We start from the raw sequence: 22546 nt of genomic DNA on the forward strand, positions 1-22546 counted from the left end.
ACCCTTATCCTCGGGTGGCCTCTGGGCCTTATTGTCCAATTGACTACTGTGCACATTTAACTCTTATCCTCGAGATGTATCTGGGCCTTGATAAGTGGAAATGCCTAAGTAACAAAAAAATAGATATATAACAAATTTCCCAAATTTGACTACTGTGCACTTTTCAACTCTTATCCTCGAGTGGCCTCTGGGCCTTGATAAGTGGTCATATATATTTTTTACAAAATAAAAAAAAAGGTTGGAGTCGCTGAATAACTCATCCTCCCGTTAAAGCGGTTCCATCCTCTTTCCCCAATTTGACTACTGTGCACTTTTCAACTCTCGTCCTCGAGTGGACTATGGGCCTTGATAAGTGGTAATACATATTTTATGAAAAATATATATATATATATATATATATATATATATAACAAAATAGGTTGGAGTTGCTGAATAACTCATCCTCCTGTTAAAGCGGTTCCATCCTCTTTCCCAAATTTGACTACTGTGGACTTTTTAACTCTCATCCTCGAGTGGCCTATGGGCCTTGATAAGTGGTAATACATATTTTTTTATAAATATATATATATATATACCAAAACAGGTGTGAGTCGCTGAATAATTCATCCTTCTATTAAAGCGATTAAATCCTCTTTCCCAAATTTGACTACTGTGCACTTTTAAACTCTCATCCTCGTGTGGCCTATGGGCCTTGATAAGTGGTAATATATAGTTTGTACAAAATATATATATATATATATATATATATATATATATAACAAAATAGGTTGGAGTCGCTGAATCACTCATCCTCCCGTTAAAGCGGTTCCATCCTCTTTCCCGAATTTGACTAATGTGCACTTTTCAACTCTTATCCTCGAGTAGCCTATGGGCCTTGATAAGTGGTAATATATTTTTGTTATAAATATATATATATATATATATATATATATATATAAAAAATAGGTTGGAGTCGCTGAATAACTCATCCTCCCGTTAAAGCGGTTCCATCCTCTTTCCCGAATTTTACTACTATGCACTTTTCAACTCTCATCCTCGAGTGGCCTATTGTCCTTGATAAGTGGTAATATATATTTTTTAATAAAAGTATATATATATATATATATAAAAAAATAGGTTGGAGTTGCTGAATAACTCATCCTCCCGTTAAAGCGGTTCCATCCTCTTTACCGTATTTTTTATACAGTGCACTATTCAACTCTCATCCTCGAGTGGCCTATTGTCCTTGATAAGTGGTAATATATATTTTTTAATAAATATAGATATAAATATATATATAAAAAAACAGGTTGGAGTCGCTGAATAACTCATCCTCCCGTGAAAGCGGTTCCATCCTCTTTCCCGAATTTGACTACTGTGCACTTTTCAACTCTAATCCTCGAGTGTCCTATGGGCCTTGATAAGTAGTAATATATATTTTTTACAAAAATATATACATACATATATATAACAAAATAGGTTGGAGTCACTGAATAATTCATCCTCCTCTTAAAGCGGTTCCATCATCTTTGCCGAATTTGACTACTGTGCACTTTTAAACTCTCATCCTCGTGTGGCCTATGGGCCTTGATAAGTGGTAATATATATTTAAAAATAAATATAGATATAAATATATATATACCAAAATAGGTTGGAGTCGCTGAATAACTCATCCTCCCGTTAAAGCGGTTCCATCCTCTTTCCCAGATTTGACTGCTGTGCACTTTTCAACTCTAATCCTCGAGTGTCCTATGGGCCTTGATAAGTAGTAATATATATTTTTTACAAAAATATATACATACATATATGTAACAAAATAGGTTGGAGTCACTGAATAATTCATCCTCCTCTTAAAGCGGTTCCGTCATCTTTGCCGAATTTGACTACTGTGCACTTTTAAACTTTCATCCTCGAGTGGCCTATAGGCCTTGATAAGTGGTAATAGTTTGTACAATAGTTTGTACAATATATATATCTATATATATATATTACAAAATAGGTAAGAGAGAGAGAAGAGGGTGAGAGAGAGAGAAGAGAAAGAGGTAGAGAGAGAAGAGGGTGAGAGAGAGCAGAGAAGAGGGTGAGAGAGAGCAGAGAAAGAGGGTGAGAGAGAAAGAGGGTGAGAGAAGTGAAAGAGGTAGAGAGAGAAGAGGGTAAGAGAGAAAGAGGGTGAGAGAGAGAAGAGGGTGAGAGAGAGAGAGGTAGTGAGAGAGAGATAAGAGAAAGAGGTAGAGAGAGAGAGAAGAGGGTAAGACAGAGAGAGAGAGGGGTAGTGAAAGAGAGAGATAAGAGAAAGAGGTAGAGAGAGAGAGAGAAGAGGGTGAGGGAGAAAGAAGAGGGTGAGAGAGAGAGAGAAGAGGGTGAGGGAGAAAGAAGAGGGTGAGAGAGAGCAGAGGGAGAGAGAGAGAAGAGAAATAGGTAGAGAGAGAGAGATGAAGGTGAGAGAGAGCAGGGAAAGAGGGTGATAGAGAAGAGAAAGAGGTAGAGAGAGAGAGAGAGAAGGGTGAGAGAGAGCAGAAAAAGAGGGTGAGAGAGAGAGAAAGAGGGTCAGAGAGAGAGAGAAGAGAAGAGAAAAAGGTGTACACAGAGAGTGAGAGAGAGAAGAGGGTAAGAGAGAGAGAGAGAAGAGGTTGAGAGAGAGAGAGAGATAAGAGAAAGAGGTAGAGAGAGAGAAGCGGGTGAGAGAGAGAAGAGGGTGCGAGAGAGAAGAGAAAGAGGTAGAGAGAGAGAAGCGGGTGAGAGAGAGAGAAGAGGGTGCGAGAGAGAAGAGAAAAAGGTAGAGAGAGAGAAGAGGGTGAGAGAGAGAGAAAGAGGATGAGAGAGAGAAGAGAAAGAGAGAGAGAGAAGAGGGTGATAGAGAAAGAGAGTGAGAGAGAGAAGAGAAAGAGAGAGAGAGAGAGAGAAAGAGGGTGAGAGAAGAGGGTAAATGTGCATCTTTTTTTATAGTAGGTAATGCTTGGGAGACTGTGCACATTGCCTCCTCCCCCCTCCCCCCTATAAACGCGGTTCCATTCATAAGAAAACAAACTCGTATAAAAGTAATTTTCGTGTATTTAAGCGGCCTTATACTGATAGCCACCCCTCCCCCTTCCAGTTTAACAGAGTTAGGAGGTAAAAACAAAATGGCTAAAGCCTTGTTTACATGGTAAACTATAGCAAAGAGCATAGTCATCTTTCTTCGCCGGTAAAAAACTTCAAGCAAAAATAAAAACATTTTCCCTACGTCAATTTTTATGTAATTTTGGGATTCTTCTTTTTGAAGTGCGATAAATCCGTTGGTAATAACGGTTCGACTCTTAAACTAATATTTAACTGTGTTATAGTATCAATGATACTCCTCGCAGGCAGCTTTAATGTACGTCAGAGGCTCAGCGTAGCCGACATTTTACTGAGCTGACGTCACGTCACGTGACAGCTAATGAATAATGTTAAAATGACAGGTTTTTTGGGGGGCCCCCCTGGGAGAAAAATGATCAGTTAACCCCCTTCTAGTTGTCCGTTTGACGTGAAATTTCGATATTTGTCATCCGGGTGATCAAGGTGCAATATGCTACCTAATTTGTCAACTTTGGTTGTGTCTGTCAAAAGTTTTAGCGTTACAAACAAACATACATACATACATACATACACACCGATTTTTGCCTTTTATATATATAGAAGAAGACTAGCAGGGCTACCCGGCGTTGCTCGGGACCGTATAAACAATGAAAAAACAAAAGCAGATATTGAACATATGTTGTATTCTTCGGGGAGAGGAATCTTTCATCTCTATGTATTATTTGTTTTATCTACCCTAGGACTGGTATTGTTCATGTTTTATCCCTAGCGTAGGTAATTTACAGCATGTATATGAAATTGTTTTACCTTAGGGAGAAGAGAACAGGTAATATACAACATAATGTGTCTATATTACATCCCTGGCAACGCCTAGAAACCAGCTAGAACATGTATTTCAGTCAATCTTTATTACATCCTGGGCTATGCCGGGAAACCAGCTAATCTCTTATTAGTGACTTGACCACCAAAATACCTCCCTAAGTGTGTCCTTTATTTTGAACTTATTAGATATAGGTATCTAGAAATGTGTGTGAAATTTTGTTGAATGCATTGTTCACTATGATTTTCTTATTGTTCTACACAATATCAACTGTAGCGAAATAACACAGTAAACTTAGTGTAGTGTTAGAATAAAGAGCAAAGGAAAAAATTAGAATCATATTCTGTAATTGCAAATCTAAATTTGCTAGCGTGTACCAGTATTTGCCAGGTTGTGGAAATTTGGAACTTATAACATATGTAGTGGCCTTTTCCTAGATACCTATTGCTAAAAATTATACTTTCATTTTGTTAGAAAAATCTCTCTTCGGATGCCCTGCATCATTCAAAATAAAAACAAATATTTTTATAATTGTTTCAGTATATTGCTACACAATGTGAAAGTTTTTAACGTTTGTAAAAAAAATCATGAATGTGCTTATATTGCAAAAAAGAAAATATCAGTGCACAGTATTGAAAGTGTTTGAGATTCAAAAGTCTGTAACATTTCTACTAACTTCATAAGATGTCATGTGAGAAACTGAATTGAATATCAAGACATTATCTGAAGCGTTTTTATTTTGGTGTAACATATGTGTTTACAGTGAACCTTAACTTTTAATAAACAGATTGGTATGCAATGACATAGGCTAAGAATCTTTAACAAAATATATATAAATTGGAAAAATGTGTGAACAAATGAAAAAAAAATGATCCGCTCCACTTGATGACATCAAGCACAGTAATATTTTAGTGAAGAAAATATGAAATTGATGTTCAGTGATTAGTTTGGATGAATGAGAAAATGTAATTGTTTGATGCATAAAAATAACTCAGTTGCTGTATTTGATATTAAGCAGCAAAATATAGTGATTTGAATATTTGGGAAAACATCAAACCAGATTATGTAAAAAGAAAAAAAAAGATGAAATTAGAAAATATATATTTTATGTTTATGAGTTCTGCCAATCAAAATTTTGTGGCAGAAATTGGGTGATTACCATGCAATTTTATTTTGGTAAAATTCTTAAATTATTTGAATGTTTATTATAATTTCTAATTAGTGACTTGTTATAATCAAAATCCGCCCTAAAGAGTGTCCTTTCTTTTATTAGGTATCAGAGTAGGTATCCAGATTTCTACTTCTATACAAATGTGATATTTCAGATCTGTACATAAAAAATTTGTTGAATATATAGGTTGAGAATTGTTCTGTGTCGCTCTCTCTCACACACACACGCATTCTCACTTTTATAGATATAATAGATAGATTACTCTAGATATATTTCCATATGTCTGAATACCCTATATACAAATTTTCAAATCTGTAGATAAAAAATTTGTTGAGTATATAGGTTGAAAATTGTTCTCTCTCTCTCTCACACACACATTCTCAATTTTAGAGATATAATAGATAGATTATGCTAGATATATTTCCATATGTCTGAATACCCTCTATACAAATTTTCTAATCTGTAGATCAAATATTTGTTGAATATATAGGTTGAAAATTGTTCTTACTCTCTCTCTCTCTCTCTCTCTCTCTCGCTACCTCACACACACACATTCTAACTTTTATAGATATAATAGATAGATTATGCTAGATATATTTCCATATGTGTGAATACCCTATATACAAATTTTCTAATTTGTAGATAAAAAATTTGTAGAGTGCATAGGTTGAGAATTGTTCTCTCTATCTCTCACACACACACATTCTAACTATTAAAGATATAATAGATTATGCTAGATATATTTCGATATTTCTGAATACCCTATATATAAAAATTTGTTGAATGTATAGGTTGAGAACTGTTCTCTCTGTCTCTCTCTCTCTCTCTCGCTCACACACACACACATTCTCACTTTTATAGATATAATAGAAAGATTATCCTAGATATATTTCTATTTGTATGAATACTCTATATACAAATTTTAAAATCTGTAGATAAAGAATTTGTTGAGTATATGGGTTGAGAATTGTTCTCTCTCTCTCTCTCTCTCTCTCACACACACACACACACATTCTCACTTTTATAGATATAATAGATTATGCTAGATATATTTCCATATGTCTGAATACCCTATATACAAATTTTCAAATCTGTAGATAAAAAATTTGTTGAGTATATAGGTTGAGAATTGTTCTCTCTCTCTCTATCACACACATTCTCACTTTTATAGATATAATAGACAGATTATGCCAGATATATTGAAATATGTCTGAATGCCCAATATACAAATTTTGAAATCTGTAGATAAAAAATTTGTTGTATACATAGGTTGACAATTGTCCTCTCTCTCACACACACACATTCTCACTTTTATACATATAATAGATAGATTATGCTAGATATATTTCTATATGTCTGAACACCCTATATACAAATGTTCAAATCTGTGGATAAAAAATTTGTTGAATGTATAGGTTGAGAATTTTTATCTCTCTCTTTTTCTCTCTCTCTCTCTCTCGCTATCTCACACACACGCATTCTCACTTTTATAGATAAAATAGATAGATTATGCTAGATATATTTCCATATGTCTGAATACCCTATATACAAAGTTTCAAATCTGTAGATAAAAAATTTGTTGAATATATAGGTTTAGAATTGTTCTCTCTCTCTCTCTCACACACACATTCTAACTTTTGTAGTTATAATAGATAGATTATGCTAGATATATTTCCATATGTCTGAATACCCTATATACAAATTTTCTAAACTGTAGGTAAAAAATTTGTTGAGTATGTAGGTTAAGAATTGTTCTCTCTCTCTCTCACACACACAAGTTCTCACTTTTATAGATATAATAGATAGATTATGCTAGATATATTTCTATATGTCTGCCTACCCTATATACAAATTTCCAAATCTGTGCCCAAAAATGTGTGGAATATATAGGTTGAGAATTGTTCTCTCTCTCTCTCTCTCTCACACATATTCTCACTTTTATAGGTTATATAGGTTGAGAATTTTTTGCTCTTTCCATCACTCACATTCACACTTTTATAGATATAATACATAGATTATGCCAGATATATTTACATATGTCTGAATACCCAATATACACATTTTCAAATCTGTAGATAAAAAATTAGTTGAATATATAGGTTGAGAATTGTTCTCTCTCTCTCTCTTTCTCTCTCTCTCACACACACATTCTCACTTTTATAGATATAATAGATAGATTATGCTAGATATATTTCCATACGTCTGAATACCCTATATCCAAATTTTCTAATATGTAGATAAAAAATTTGTTGAATATATAGGGTGAGAATTTTCCTTCCTCTCTTTCTCTCTCTCTCTTTCTCACACACACACAAGCTGAAAATTGTTCTCTCTCTCTCTCTGACTCTCTCTCTCTCTCTCACACACACACACATGGTCATTTTATAGATATAATAGATAGGTTATGCTAGATATATTTCTATATGTCTGAATACCCTATATACAAATTTTTAAATCTGTAGATAAAAAATTTGTTGAGTATATAGGTTGAGAATTGTTCTCTCTCTCTCTCTCACACACACATTCTCACTTTTATAGATATAATAGATAGATTATGCTAGATATATTTCCTTATGTCTGAATACCCTATATACAAATTTTCAAATCTGTAGATACAAAATTTGTTGAGTATATAGGTTGAGAATTGTTCTCTCTCTCTCTCTCACTCACTCACTCACTCACACACACACACACACACATTCTACCTTTTATAGATATAATAGATTATGCTAGATATATTTCCATATGTCTGAATACCCTGTATACAAATTTTCAGATCTGTACATAAAAATTAGTTGAATATATAGGTTGAGAATTGTTCTCTCTCTCTCTCTTCTCTCTCTCTCTTTCACACACATTCTCACTTTTCTAGATATAATAGATAGATTATGCTAGATATATTTCCATATGTCTGAATACCCTATATACAAATTTTATAATCGGTAGATAAAAAATTTGTTGAATATATAGGGTGAGAATTGTACTTACTCTCTCTCTCTCTCTCTCTCTCTCTCTCACGCACACATTCTCACTTTTATGGATATAATAGATAGATTATGCTGGATATATTTCCATATGTCTGAATACCCTATATACAAATGGTCAAATCTGTAGATAACAAATTTATTGAATAGATAGGTTGAGAATTGTTCTCTCTCTCTCTCTCGCAACCTTACACACACAACCACACGCAAACATTCTGACTTTTATAGATATAATAGATCGATTATGCTAGATATATTTCCATATGTCTGAATACCCAATATACAAATTTTCAAATCTGTAGGTAAAAAATTTGTTGAATATATAGGTTGAGAATTGTTCTCTCTCTCTCACACACTCACATTCTCACTTTTATAGATATAATGTATAGATTATGCTAGATATATTTCTATATGTCTGAATACCCTATATACAAAGTTTAAAATCCGTAGATAAAAATACGTTGAGTATATAGGTTGAGAATTGTTCTCTCTCTCTCTTACGCACACACACACACACACACACACATTTTCACTTTTATAGATATAATAGATAGATTATGCTAGATATATTTCCATATGTCTGAATACCCTATATACAAATTTTCAAATCTGTAGATAAAAAATGTATTGAATATATAGGTTGAGAATTGTTGTCTCTCTCTCTCTCTCTCTCTCTCTCTCTCTCTCTCTGGCTACCTCACACACACACACATTTTCACTTTTATAGATATAATAGATAGATTATGCTAGATATATTTCCATATGTCTGAATACCCTATATACAAACTTTCAAATCTGTAGATAAAAAATTTGTTGAGTATATAGGTTGAGAATTGTTCTCTCTCTCTCACACGAAACTGTGCGCTCGGCTTCTTCCCCCCCTTCCCACCCCAAATGCTTGGGAAACTGTGCACTGTTTTTGTTGGTTTTCAAGCTGCCTCTTCCCCCCCCACACACACACAGTTTAACAGTAGTAGGAGGTCAAGAGAAAGAGGGTGAGAGAGAGAGAAGAGTAAGTTGGTGAGAGAGAGAGAAAAGAGAAAGAGGGTGTTGGTTTTATATTTTTATTATCGTCTAATATTTTGAAAGCTGAATTTCTAATAAAATGTGCATCTATAGGAGATAATGCCTGGGAATGTGTTCCCCCCCCCCACAGTTTAACAGTGGTGTGACGTCAAGAGAAAGAGGGTGAGAGAGAGGGAAGAGTAAGTGGGTGAGAGAGAGAAAGAGAGAGAAAAAAAAGAAAGACGGTGTTGGTTTTGTGAAAAAAGTTGTTATTTACAATTGTTCGCATTCTTGGCCTTTTGGTCAAGATCAAAGTGTAGTATCTGTTCTTCAGATGCTGCACTTCTATTTCTTGTTCTCTTTCGGTGGAGGAGAAATCCTCCACGACTGAGACAATTTTTATTTTTGTACCTTTTCTCCACGTTAAAAAACGACCCTGGTGTCTAACTCTGTCCCGTGGGGAGGCATAGTAAATAGGTACAATTGTTCGCCATTAGTGGATGTTGACGTCACGTCACGTGACATGACTAAGCGTTTTTTTTTTTTAGTATGAATAACATTTTTTGTTTTAATTATAAAGTCTACACTTAATTTTATAGAAAATGATGTATATATAATAGAAAAAAAAAATTACTGGTTTTGTTGGATTCAAGTGGATCCCCCCCCCCTCCAGTTTAAGAGATAGCAGGTCACGTGGTAATATACAAAATGGCTAGCGTAAATATAAAGATCGGTTTTTTTATCGACGAATATTTTGAAAGCTGAATTTTTTTTTATTCCTGTACATTTTTTCCTGATATTTTTCGTTAAAACTCTTGTATAAATACTATTTTTAACCAGTTAAATACGTTGGAGACATTGTCATGGAGTTTAATAATCTCTAGAACAAAGCAGAAGAGAAATTACAAAAGTATCGGTAAAACAAAGTGTTTGTTTACATTTGTTCGCCATTACTGGATGTTGACGTCACGTCACGTGACATGACTAAGCGTTTTTGGATTATGTAATATTAACATTAAAATGACAGGTTTTTTTGGGGGCCCCCCCTAGGAGAGAAATGATCAGTTCACCCCCTTTTAATGGTCCGTTTGGTGTGGAATTTCGATATTTGTCATGCGGGTGATCAAGGTTCAATATGATACATAATTTGTCAACTTTGGTTGTGTCTGTCAAAAGTTTGAGCTGACGTCACGTCACGTGACACGTATTGAATAACGTTAAAATGACAGGTTTTTTTGGGGGCCCCCCTAGGAGAAAAACGATCAGTTGACCCCTTTCTACTGGTCCGTTTGACGTGAAATTTCGATATTTGTCATCCGGGTGATCAAGGTGCAATATGATACCAAATTTGTCAACTCTGGTTCCGTCTTTCAAAAGTTTTAGCGTTACAAACAAACATACATACATACATACATACATACATACATACACACCGATTTTTGCCTTTTATATATATAGATTACTCTTTCAGAATATGTACTATCAGAATAAAAAGACAGCCATGTTAAAATATTTACATTTATCTATATACAGCTATATACTACTACAGCTCTATGGATCCTATGACTGTTTATTCCTGTGTACAATGGATGATGTCGTAATGAATGAATCTAAAAACAATGACATCAAAAATATGTATGTATGTATGTATATATGTTTGTATGTCTTGCAAAAACTTTCAACAGAGGCGACAAATTTTCACGAAATCAGTATCATTTTAGAGCCGGACCCTTTGGACGACAAATATCAAAAAATTGGCCAAAAACATTAATTCATTTTCCCTTAACTGGGCACTTTTCTACAGAGAAGCGTCACTATTTTCACCAATATTTTTTAAAGTCATCGCCTCTTATCAGTTGTCTAGCCTTAATTTAAACCTATGCCACTTCCTGTTTGGCGATGGGCGCAACAGCTAACACGTTACATTTTTTTTTTCACTTTCTTTTCCTCCTTCGCGGTATGGGTTTGAGTCTGCCTGCCTACTACTTTTTTTTTTTTTTTGCACTCACAATTTTCCTTTGCTTTTTTTTTTTTTTTTGCACTCACAATTTTCCTTTGCTTTTTTTTTTATTTTTTTTTTGTACTCACAATTTTCCTTTGCTTTTTTTTTTTTTTTTTTTGCACTCACAATTTTCCTTTGCCTTTTTTTTTTTTTTTTTTTCTTGCTCAACCAACACTTTTACACACACCTCCACTTTCTTTTCCCCCTCCGTGTCATGGGTTCGAGCCTGCCTACCTACTACAACATTTTTTTTTTTTTTTTTTTTGCTCAACACACACCTACAAACACCCGGGCAACGCTGTTTTATCTAGACGATTTGTGAATTGTTTTTAATATTTTGTTTCTGGTAACTTGTCTTGAATGGCGATCTTCTTAAACTCAACACCAAAACTGCTGTTGCCCCATTTCAGCTTTCACTTTGGAACAATTCGGCCAGACTCATCCAGAGAATTTATTGCATTCCGAACAAATGCTAACCAGGTGTGACGGTCTATTGCAAAAGATATATGAGAGTTAGTCAATCTCAATTCCAGTGACAAACTTCATAAAGACAACCTCAGGATTGGATCAGCATCCTGTTTCATCTTCCCAAACCACGTTTTCAGCTGACCTCCAGATCATTTTTTTTCCAACTCTGAGGAAGGGCTTAATCGATAGCTTTGTGAATGAAGTCATCTGGATGACAACAAAAAGTGTAACCAAACCAATGAAAAAGTCTCGTGAGGAGAATATGTTGTAGAGAGAATATGTTGCAGTGAGAACAAATGCTGCTGTTCATTCTCGCTGCAAAATATCTTCTCTACAACAACCTCTCCTCATAAAACATCTTCGTTGGTTTGATTATGCTCTTCATGATTATGATTGACTAAAGACATTTGCAGAGTAAATCCATGAAGTTTCATGCCAAATTTGATACTGACATATTATGAGATTGGTTAACTAAGATTAAAAAATATAGAGCCATATTCATATAATATTAGAAAACTTTTACATTGGAGATGTTAAGGCAGTAGAAAATTTATTCAGTCAGCAAAAATATTATCAATTAGTACAAAAAATGTTGGGAAATATTTAATTAACCCTAGCAGTAAATGAAACACAAAAGAGAGTTTGTAATTTTTTTTTTTTTTTTTTTTTTTTTTTTAAATTTAACAATCAGACTATTATTGGTTTTGTAACTGTGACAACATTTCTCTCTTTGCTCAAGAATTTCATAGTTTTAAAGAGTTGAAGATACAAAAAAATAAACTTCAAGAGGATAAAAATTACTACCATAACAGTAGCAGAAATTCACCATGAAGCAAGCAAACACCAGATGTGTTTTGAAAGAAACAGCTTACTTGTATTTTAAAAACAAAACAATAAAAGAAAAATTATTTATTCAGCCCACATCTTCAGTATCTATCTAAATAGAAAAGGAACTTACTTTGTGTGCCTGTATTTGTTCCCTATAGACTCGGAAACGGCTAGGCCAATTTTTTTTTAAATTTCACACGTAAGTAGTTTATGTGCCGAGAAGTGTTCTTACACAGATTTTGTATTGGATTGCATCTGATAAGTGTCAATACCTGAAACAATCTGATTAAAGAAGGAAGTTCCAATTTTTACCTAAGTTAACACCTTTATACAACCTAACATCATAAGTGCATTGAAGAAGTTTTATTACCACACAAGCAGAAAGACCCAGCCTATAAAATCAACTGAATTCATAAATTATGAATTTCATAAAATCAACAGTTGGTTCTTTAAGACAGGAGTGTGTACGAAAGAAATGTTTAGGACACAATTGAATCGTGATACTTGACTTTTCCATTTTCAAGTTTAAGTGAAGCCATTATTTACAGATAATTTTATAAAAATAGTAAATTCTCTACAGTGCAGTGTAAACTACAATGTATTATGAACTAAGTCACTGCGAGAAGGCATGTGAAACTTCCTCCTCTTACACTGCAGGTGGGAGGATAAGTTCCTAACTAGAGCAGGCAATTGATCGATTTGACAAAAAAAAAGGTCGATTTCACTGATTTCATTGACAATAAAAGTATGGGAGTGGGGAACATTTGTTCATCATCATTCAATCTCAGATAAAGTTGGGTCTCCCTGCTAGTCTTCTATAAATAAGTTAATATTTATTACAGAAATCAATATGTTAACAGTTAAAACATTCAAATAAGTTTCAATAAAGGTATCACATTGAAAATTTCCTTCGATTCAATCTTGAGTCACTAAAGACAATCATCGGTTAGGCCCATAAGATAACTGAAATATATAAGAATTTATTTTGTTTTTGTTTCTTTGGGTTTCTCTTATCCAATTTTTTTTTTTTTTCCTAAAGTACATTTTAACAATTCTTTGTAAAGATGATTTTCTTCTATTTTTTGTCCTCTACTTCTTTTTATATGCATATTGTATTTTCAGACCCTTTGTTTTGTTTTAAGATAGATTTTATTCCTTTCATAAAATTAAATTATATAAAACGATACCTCAGTGAAGAGTGTATTTAAAAAAACGTAAACATTTAAATTATTTAATATAACATTTAAATAATTTAATATAACATTTAAATTATTTTTAAGATGTAAAATAATAAAAAACAAATTATCCAATGTTCATTAAAGCCATTTACCGTTTTACAATTATCTGTGTAAGAAATGGAACATGCAGACTCCTTGGATGGGATAAGCCTCTGTTCAGTCTCAAAAGGCAAAGGATACCCCCTGTAGGGACATGTGCATGTGTAATTGTGTGGCAAGGGTTGTGCAATCCTCAAGCACATTGCTCCCGAATCGGCATTGCTGGAGTCCAGTGGCAAGGAGAAGTCCAGGAAAACTGGAAACAATGCAGAGAGCACATACAGCACCTGGAAGTTCCAAATGGTCACCCATCTGGGACTGACTAGGCTCATCGTTGCTTAACATCAGTGATCTGATGAGAATCAGTGTATCAAATGTGATTATGCCGTGGATGGGATAAGCTAGTGATGAAGGTGATTAGATTTCTTTTAGGATCATCCATGGAGTAATTGGTTTACACACATATTTAACATATGTTTAATGTGTGTTGGGGAAGGTATCCATCATTGACAGGATTATTTAAAACTACCCATCTCTTCAGTACCATTGGGAGACACCAAAAGAGATGGAACCAATACACTTTGATTTGTGACTGGTACCCTGAAAGACTCTTGATTTTATTAGTTACCTCATTACAACCTTGACTTCAATAGCATGATGTATTGTTAATCGAATATCACGTTGGCTGATTTTATTGTTTACAAGAGACAGAAGACATATGCAATAACTTCTGTATTTTCATTTTTTTATGAATTTACTTTTGATGTTATTTAATAGGTTCTTTTCGAAATTAGTGGCTCCTCCAAAATGAACCATAATATTCAACTTTGCCCTATAAACTTTCTTTTTGCTAATAAAAGTCACTTTTAAATGTTGAAGTTCTTTATGTAAACAACATCTTATTAAACACGTTTTGTTTTATCTCCATTTCTAAAATTATCAGATGTCATTTATGCGTGTGAAAATACAAATATGCACAATTTGTAAAATCTTAAAAAATAAAAATCAATTAATTTCAAATTGTTAATTCAATTTGAAAAGAAAAATCAAGTTTCAAAATTCTGGTGCGTGTTTATTTTGGTGAACTTCAAAAGCCAATGCATTTGAAGTGAAAACGTTACGTACTTACAGGTGAAATTACATAAATTCCAAAAATTATGAAATATGATTCGTTAGACGATACGGCTTGGTAACATGCAGACATGAATATATACTTACGCCATATTAATAATAATATATACACACACATTATATAGACTAGCTATATAACATATACGTCATTTGGTGCTCATTGACACGGATTCGAACCTCGACTACCACACACACAAGATCCATAGGAAAAAAAGAAAATAAAGGGTCCAAAAATACAATATACATATAAAAAGAAATAGAGGATGAAAAAGAAAAAAAAACATATTTACAAATAATTGTTAAAATTTACTTTCGAAAAAAAAAAATTTTTAAATCACAGGCAAACACAAAAACAAAAAGAAAATTAATTCTGTTGCCAACAAAATTGTAACTGTATCACTTTGTTGAGAGAAAACTGTAGAGATTGTTTTGCTTAAAATGTCAATCATACATGTAGAAATTGATAATGTCTAAAGGCGCTAGTGTTTTTCAAGGCGTTAAATGCACTTTTGTTTAAACAGAAAAATGTTCTGAAAAGATTTTTTCTAGTTGGGTTTATTGAATTTCTTGGTTTCATTGAAAAAAGAAAAACAAAAACAAAGGTGATGTCTCATTAATAGAAAAGATGAATTTTGTGACATTTTTTTTTGTCTTTTCATTAATTGCATTTAACAACGTCTGTAATTCATGTAAAATGTCATTTGCTATCTTTACATGCAATTGTCGTTTCTCAGAGTTGCACATGACAAATTAAGAAAAAAAATATTGTAGAGAAGAAAATTAATTTTGTTAAACTGATGGTCAGCATATAATTTTAAAGTTAAGAGGGGTAAGAAGAGGCATGTTATGTGGCGGTAAATTATTTTATTAGTTTGAGAGTGGTTCGTGAGGCTCAAAATCAATGAGTCTATATAAAAAGTTTTTTTTTGTTTTTTAAGGATTCTTTTTTCCGATTTTGAGTGAAGATTAACTTGAAATGAAAAAATAGGGACAGTTTTAAGCATGGTAATCTATTTTTTACACTGGAAGTTGTGGTTCCCAACTTTGGGGGATACAGAGGAACACTCTCCCAACATAGCGTAAGAGGTGGACGGTTATAATGGTAAGTGAAGGCATTATGTTATGAATCATTCTAGCAAGAAAAGAAAAGAAAATGGGAGGAATAAAGTAGAAGAGGCTGATAATACGTAACAATTTAGAAAATAGGATATGGTCCTAATGGGAATTATAGAGTAAACTGTCTACACGAGGGGTCTGACCACTGGAGAGCTAGAAGGGGGGGTTTTCTATTTGATCCTCAAATGTAATGAAAGTGAAGGATCTAAGTGATTGATTAGGATCAATAGCTAGGAAATACAAGGGATCTAATTGTTAGTAATGTAGTATTGAGAATCCCAGTTTAATTGCTATATAGGTAGTTTTAGAAATAGAAAGATATATAAACATATTTTGGGTTCCCATGGCGAGTTAGCCAGGGTCAGAAAAGGTTGGGTTTGACAGGCGTCAAACCCAAGTCACCTTGAACAACCTAGATTAGAATGTACCGGAAATTAAGGGGTGACACGGAATTGTGGCCGTTCCGGTTGACGACCATATGAAAGCGTGAGAGTTTGGTTTTGGGCAGCAGAGGAATGCAGACGGGAGATTTTGGGTCTCTCCCGACGACTGGGCTCCGAGATGTTAAGCTTGCCTTGAATAAAAAAGATTGAAGTTTCAATTCCATCCTGTTGTTCATTAATGAATCTGTCTGCAGCACCACTCCCCAGCAAGATTGGAAGACCAGCGACCAAGAAGATGTCATGCGCTGGCCAAGGCAAACCAGGTACGTTCGTATTATATTGTTTGCACATACACGTCTCGGAAACTCCCCAAGGCAAGAAGAAACCGTAAGACATTAGAAGAATAGCAAACACACACCCACACACACATAACAGTGAACTGCACGCAAGGATACACGTTTATACGCAAGAACACACACACCCACAGTCCACACGTATATGTAAGAACACTGGTAAGAACATACAGACCCGTAACAGTAAACGTTAGTAATAATAAATATAAATAATAAATACACCATTCGTGAAATAGTAACAGTAACACCATGAGAAAGATAGCAGTTGACACTGATTGTAGGAAATAGAACCTACATCCAGTAGATGCCAAAAGATTGGAAAGGACATCCGGCCTAAATAATATAAGAGAGCAGTCAGTGGGTAATGACTGGCCGAAGAGAAAAAAATAATAAGGATGGGGTCTGACATTTTCTTAGTCCGGCAGAGTGCGGAAAATCTAGGGATCATTGCGAAGGAAAATAGGGTAAGGGGAGTACATAAAATGTATGAACATTTTAGAAAAATGTCGAAGGAAAGAGTGTTTTATTATGGACTGCCAGGACATTGCTAAGTAACCTAGACGATTATTATCATGATTGTAGTTATAATAAATCTAGATGTTTGAATGCTAAAAACGCAATAGAAAAACAATGTTGATGGAAACAAGATGTTTCAATAAGGTTTGGAATTTGAGAAAATACAATGACAGTGAAAATATGTATTAGAAATTTTAGTTTGGCAAAAAATTTCGAATAATGAAATATTAGGTTAAAAATAGTTATATAACTTTGGAATTTTTACATAAAACAAAGTTAGGAATTTTAGCTATAATTAATTATATTATTAGTGGACATATATAACTTGGTATTTGGCATTCCTTTGAAAGATTATATTTGTTACAGGATTTAGAGGAACAGACCAACCAAGTGAGAGAACTATTTCTCACAATGTAAAACGTATGTGTTTTTTTTGTGCCAAGCAGACAAAAATGTTTATTTGTTGTTCGTAAAGGACTGCCCTGGGTACGTTTGTCTCAATGTTAACAGTAGTTAAATGCGTAATACGCACACATGCATTTATAGGTACAAGAAAAAAAAAAACATTACATATACAAACCGAGACATGATACGCACTAGACGATTACAAGCACATTACGTAAATATAAACGCGCTATATACGAGGGGCATGCAATAAGTAATGCCCCTGACCCACTTCCAGTTGTCTGATCTAGCTGAAATTTTGCATGTGCAATGATTTATATCTCTACGGGTTATGTGGCAAATTACAGCTCTGAACTAATTGTGGTTTCTGTTTTACAGGTGTTTGAACTGAGTCAGGTGTGAAATGGAGCCTGTTGAATGTCGAGCAGTGATCCTGTCTTTGTATTTGAAAGGACGCACACCACAGGAGACTCTTGATGAAATGAAAGAAACTTATGGTGATAATGCCCCATCATATGACCTTGTAAAAGCTGGCATTGTGAATTCAAACATGGCCGGAAGTCTGTGGAAACAGCTCCCAGACCTAGTCACCCCCCTTCTGCCATTGATGAGGCATCTGTCCATCAAATTGAGGCTGCCATTTTGGAAGATCGGTGCATTACTATTCGCCAAATAGCCCAAGATGTCAAGATTAGCCCAAGGTCTGTGGAAACTATCATTCATGACCATTTGCATATGTCTGCCAGATGGATTCCCAGGTTGCTCACACCATTCCAGAAGCGAGAACGCGTTTAGTGCTTGAGGATGAATTTGGAGATGTGCCAAGAAGATGAGTCAAAGTTTTTCAAAAGACTGATTACACAGGATGAAACCTGGGTCCATCACTATGATCCAGAGACCAAAGCCCAGTCAATTCAGTGGAAGCAATTGGATTCACCACCTACAAAGAAGGCAAAGGTGCAGCCCTCCACTGGCAAGGTCATGCTCACAGTCTTCTGGGACCAGGATGGAGTAGTGATGACAGATTTCCTGGCAAAGGGTACCACAATTACAGGAGCCTAATATGCTTCACTTCTGAGGAAATTAAGGGAAGCTATCAAAATAAAGAGGCGAGGCAAGATCAGCAAAGGTACCTTCCTCCTGCAGGACAACGCTCTGGTCCACAACTCGCATGTCGCCAGATCAGAAGCACGGGCGTGTGGTTATGAAATCCTTCCCCATCCTCCCTACTCTCCTGACCTTGCACCCTCTGACTTTCACCTCTTCCCAGCACAAAGTTGGTTTTGAAAGAAAAGCGTTTCCCAGATGATGCAACCTTGATTTCTGAAGTCACATCATGGTTGAAGGACAAACCTGGGGTGTTCTACAAAAACAGTCTTCAGAGTTGCATCAAACGATGGGAGAAATGCATAACTCTGGGTGGTCTCTATGTAGAGAAAGACTAATAACTGTGCCAAGTTTCGTTGCTCTACTGCTATGGGAAATGGGTCAGGAGCATTACTTATTGCACGCCCCTTGTAACATACACGTTTTGTACACAGACTCCAACAACTATATAACACTTGAAGTACTTTAAATAAAAAATCAGCCACAATTACATTCTCACAAACAGTGTTTAAAGATGATGGACTAGGTGTATCAGAATTTTTGTAGGAATTTTTGACACCCCTAACACGAAACTGCGAATAAAATATAAAAAAACTCGTAATTTCTCTTTTAAAAGTTGGTTGTTTATTTTCTTTATGGATTATACTTCCAAAATAAATTCTTAAAGTTGTATAAAATTAATAGAAATATTTTTTTTTTTTTAAACCGTAATAAAATTAATTGAATTTTACGAGTTCAGTATTTTTAAAATTTTGAACTTTAAAAATCTATCAAAATTTTTCTATTGATTCTATTTTTACGATATTTTCAGGGTCAATGTTGAAGGCAGACAACTTGGATTGTTTTAAATTTTTGTTTGAATTTTAGAAACGACACTGGAGATAACTCCATGTAAAGCGCCGACACTCCCTCCTCATCTTTAATAACTAGCTTTTCTTCCTAAAAATCGAACCTTTTGCTCGGTATCATAACAATTTTTTTTCGCTGTAAAATAAAAACTACTTAATGAAATTAAGTGAAAAAATTTTTTCGAAGAACTTCATTTCATAACAGATACGTACAAACTTTTTTCGATATTTTCATTTTTTAATGTCTTGACTAAACTGTACAAGTAACAATTGGGTAATTTTCTGATTTGTAGTGAATTTCTAAGTTAAGGGATAGGTCAAAATGTTTATACATTTTGAGCATATCGGCCATTCATTTTGCACGTACCTAATAAAAAGAAAATGATCTTATTTTATTTATAGCATACAATTTATAAAATTAAATATATAAATATAAAGGGGAGCAGCGTTTGGAGCAAGCATGCACAGAGTCCTCATAGATTTCATGGAAATGACGAGTGTGTCTTGAAGGAGTTAAAAACTGTAAGTGTACCGAAATTTATTTCAGTTAACTTCATTTAGAGCTTCCTCTCAAGCTAGAAACGCTAAGTACATCCTAAAATATTAATATTATAAAAAGTAAAAAAAACAAAACAAAGTACTCATGCAGTAGTGCACTTATTGATCTGTTCTGAAATAATAACATTATTATTTAAAAAGCCGTTCTTAACATGGGGAGGGGAGGGTGTTTTGTACCTATTCTGTATTTTAACCTTACAATTGAATTATAAAACATATAAAACTTTAATTAAACTTGGAAATACGATTTTAAAAAATAGCGCGGATAAGTGCATTATTAGCACCAAAAAAAATAAAATAAAGGTAATATGTGTGCTAAAGATTGTGTTCCTCATTCATCAGTTCTTCATGCATGTTAAAAAATCAACACTTATTCAATTCTTAGTATTTAACTGTATTTTTGGTGTATTTCGGTATTGTGTAAGTGTCGAACTCTACATTGAAATAATAGAACTGACCGATACGCAAGTACCTAACATCTTTCATGTCTGTTTAGAATCAATGCAAATGCACTTTTGTAAAAACAAGAACAAAAAAATAGTTAAATTTTTCGTTAGCACAAAACATCTAATTTTTTTTTTTTTTTTTTTTAGTAATAATGAAATAAAAAAAATATCTCTTTATATAACGAGGCGAAAAAAATTTTTTTTTTTTTTTTTTTTTTTAACATCCAGTAACCTTCAGACATGACCTTTGACCTTGTGTCTACGATTTTTAAAGACATGTTTCATTTTTTCCAAAAATTAGCTTGTCAAAAACCAGTCAAATGTTTAAATAAATAAATAAGTAAATAATGAATGAATTAATTAATTATTGTTATTACATTACTCTTCGGTTTATGAAGGAATTATTATTGATTAATTGGCGATTGCCCAAAATAAAGTTACAAAATAGTTTTTTTATAAAACAAAAGCGGTAATTTAATAATGAAATAAGTTGATAATTACATTTAGTTAACATTTTAACTATTTTCAAAATCGATTGTGCGGAAAAAGCAGCAACACTATCACTTTTCTAAAAGTTTTTTTTTTTTTATCAATGAACAATTGAACAATATGCATGTTTATAAGTTAATTTTTTTATTTTGTTGTTATCAAACTGGAATTTATTATCAAATTGTTTTATCATTACCTATTATTTAGGTTTTGTTTATGCTGATCGTCAAACAGCACTTTTTCAGCTTTTGTAAATTAAAATAAGTATTGGATCGGGTTGGATTAAATTCGGTTATGTCAGGATGCACTGACATTTCCACTTTTTTTAAACGATGTAAAACAGACACGCAGTACGCACACTCTCTAAAAATGAAAAATTTGGCACTTCTGCAGTATGCGGACGGCGGCCATCTTTTTCGTGTGTTTCACTAAACTGTCGCCAGGTGGCGCTTTATGCAGACTTTTTGTTGACACTTCAACAGGTGCCATAATTTCACTTCAATTCAAAAAATGTTTAGGAAAAAAATCCAATGTTGCTTTAATTCGGAAAAATGTTTCATTTAAATTATTTGTTCACAAAATAAAAATTTACTTTATAAAATCCATTGTTACTTTCATTACAAAATTGTTTTATTAAAATTATATTTTCTTACACAGACTTTTAAATAGATATTTTCACAATTATATATTGATATATTTTTATACAATATTTTTCTGTTCGAAAAAAAAAAAAAAAAAAAGAAATCCTGTGTTACTTATTTGCAGTGTTATTTGACGAAGAAGAAATTGAAGTTATCGCCCGCTAACAATGACCGCCATCCGCATACTGCAGAGGTGGCAAAGTAAAAATTTATCCAAAAATAAAGAGCAAATGCCCTAAATTAGCGTCCGTAAAAACTTTTCAGAAAAGGTTCAAAATCAAGTAAAAAAAAAATTAATACAAAGTGAGTTTTTATTTTTTTAAAAAAGTGTATTTCTGTAATTAATTTCGGCGTATATACAGACACGATACGACGTTGATCCCATCCATGGATCCTTCGATCCACACACCAAACAGAACACCAAAATGAAAAGGCAATATGGCACCTCTGACGATCTGTTCCAATCTTACATAATGCGAGTTTGTATAATGATGAATAAAAATCATATTTATCTCATTACAAAATCATAATATCATAAAAGATGTGGTACAAAACCAAAAAGGGGTAGGAGTAGGGGGGGGGTCAACTGTGTCTATTCCCTTACACTAGTTTTCAGGCACCACAATACCACATTTACTTTATGGACCTAAACTACTTAACATATCTTCAAATGTTTTATGATGTGCAAATATTAACAATGTGAGTGCGCCTTCTTTTTTTTTTTTTGTATAGAAAAAAGAATATATCAAATGTTCTTTGGTATAAACAATTAAAAGGTCCTTGAAATGAGTTTTGATGAAAGGGTATGCGGAATCACTAAGTCTTAAAAACACGCCAAAATAAAGAAAACAAATGAACCAAATAAAATGCTGATTATGTTTGCGGTACTGTTAGTTGGGGATCCTCCCAGTCTATTTAATATCTTAAATGCTTGCTGTTTTCCGGCTCATCATCATCATGCA

At 33.6% G+C, this 22546-nt stretch overlaps 1 protein-coding gene and 1 pseudogene across 3 annotated transcripts in view; one reads left to right on the forward strand and one right to left on the reverse strand.

Annotated features, from left to right (window-relative positions):
* The window catches only part of LOC145303602 (mitochondrial import inner membrane translocase subunit Tim17-A-like), a 94346-nt gene that overhangs the window by 66966 nt on the left and 4834 nt on the right, over nt 1–22546 (reverse strand). The gene's annotated exons all lie outside the window — the stretch shown is intronic.
* LOC145284580 (U2 spliceosomal RNA) lies at nt 9299–9432 on the forward strand (annotated as a pseudogene).

This window comes from Euprymna scolopes, chromosome 1 (genome assembly GCF_053919585.1).
Source record: "Euprymna scolopes isolate OS-2025 chromosome 1, ASM5391958v1, whole genome shotgun sequence".
In the NCBI taxonomy this organism is placed as follows: Eukaryota; Metazoa; Mollusca; class Cephalopoda; order Sepiida; family Sepiolidae; genus Euprymna; species Euprymna scolopes.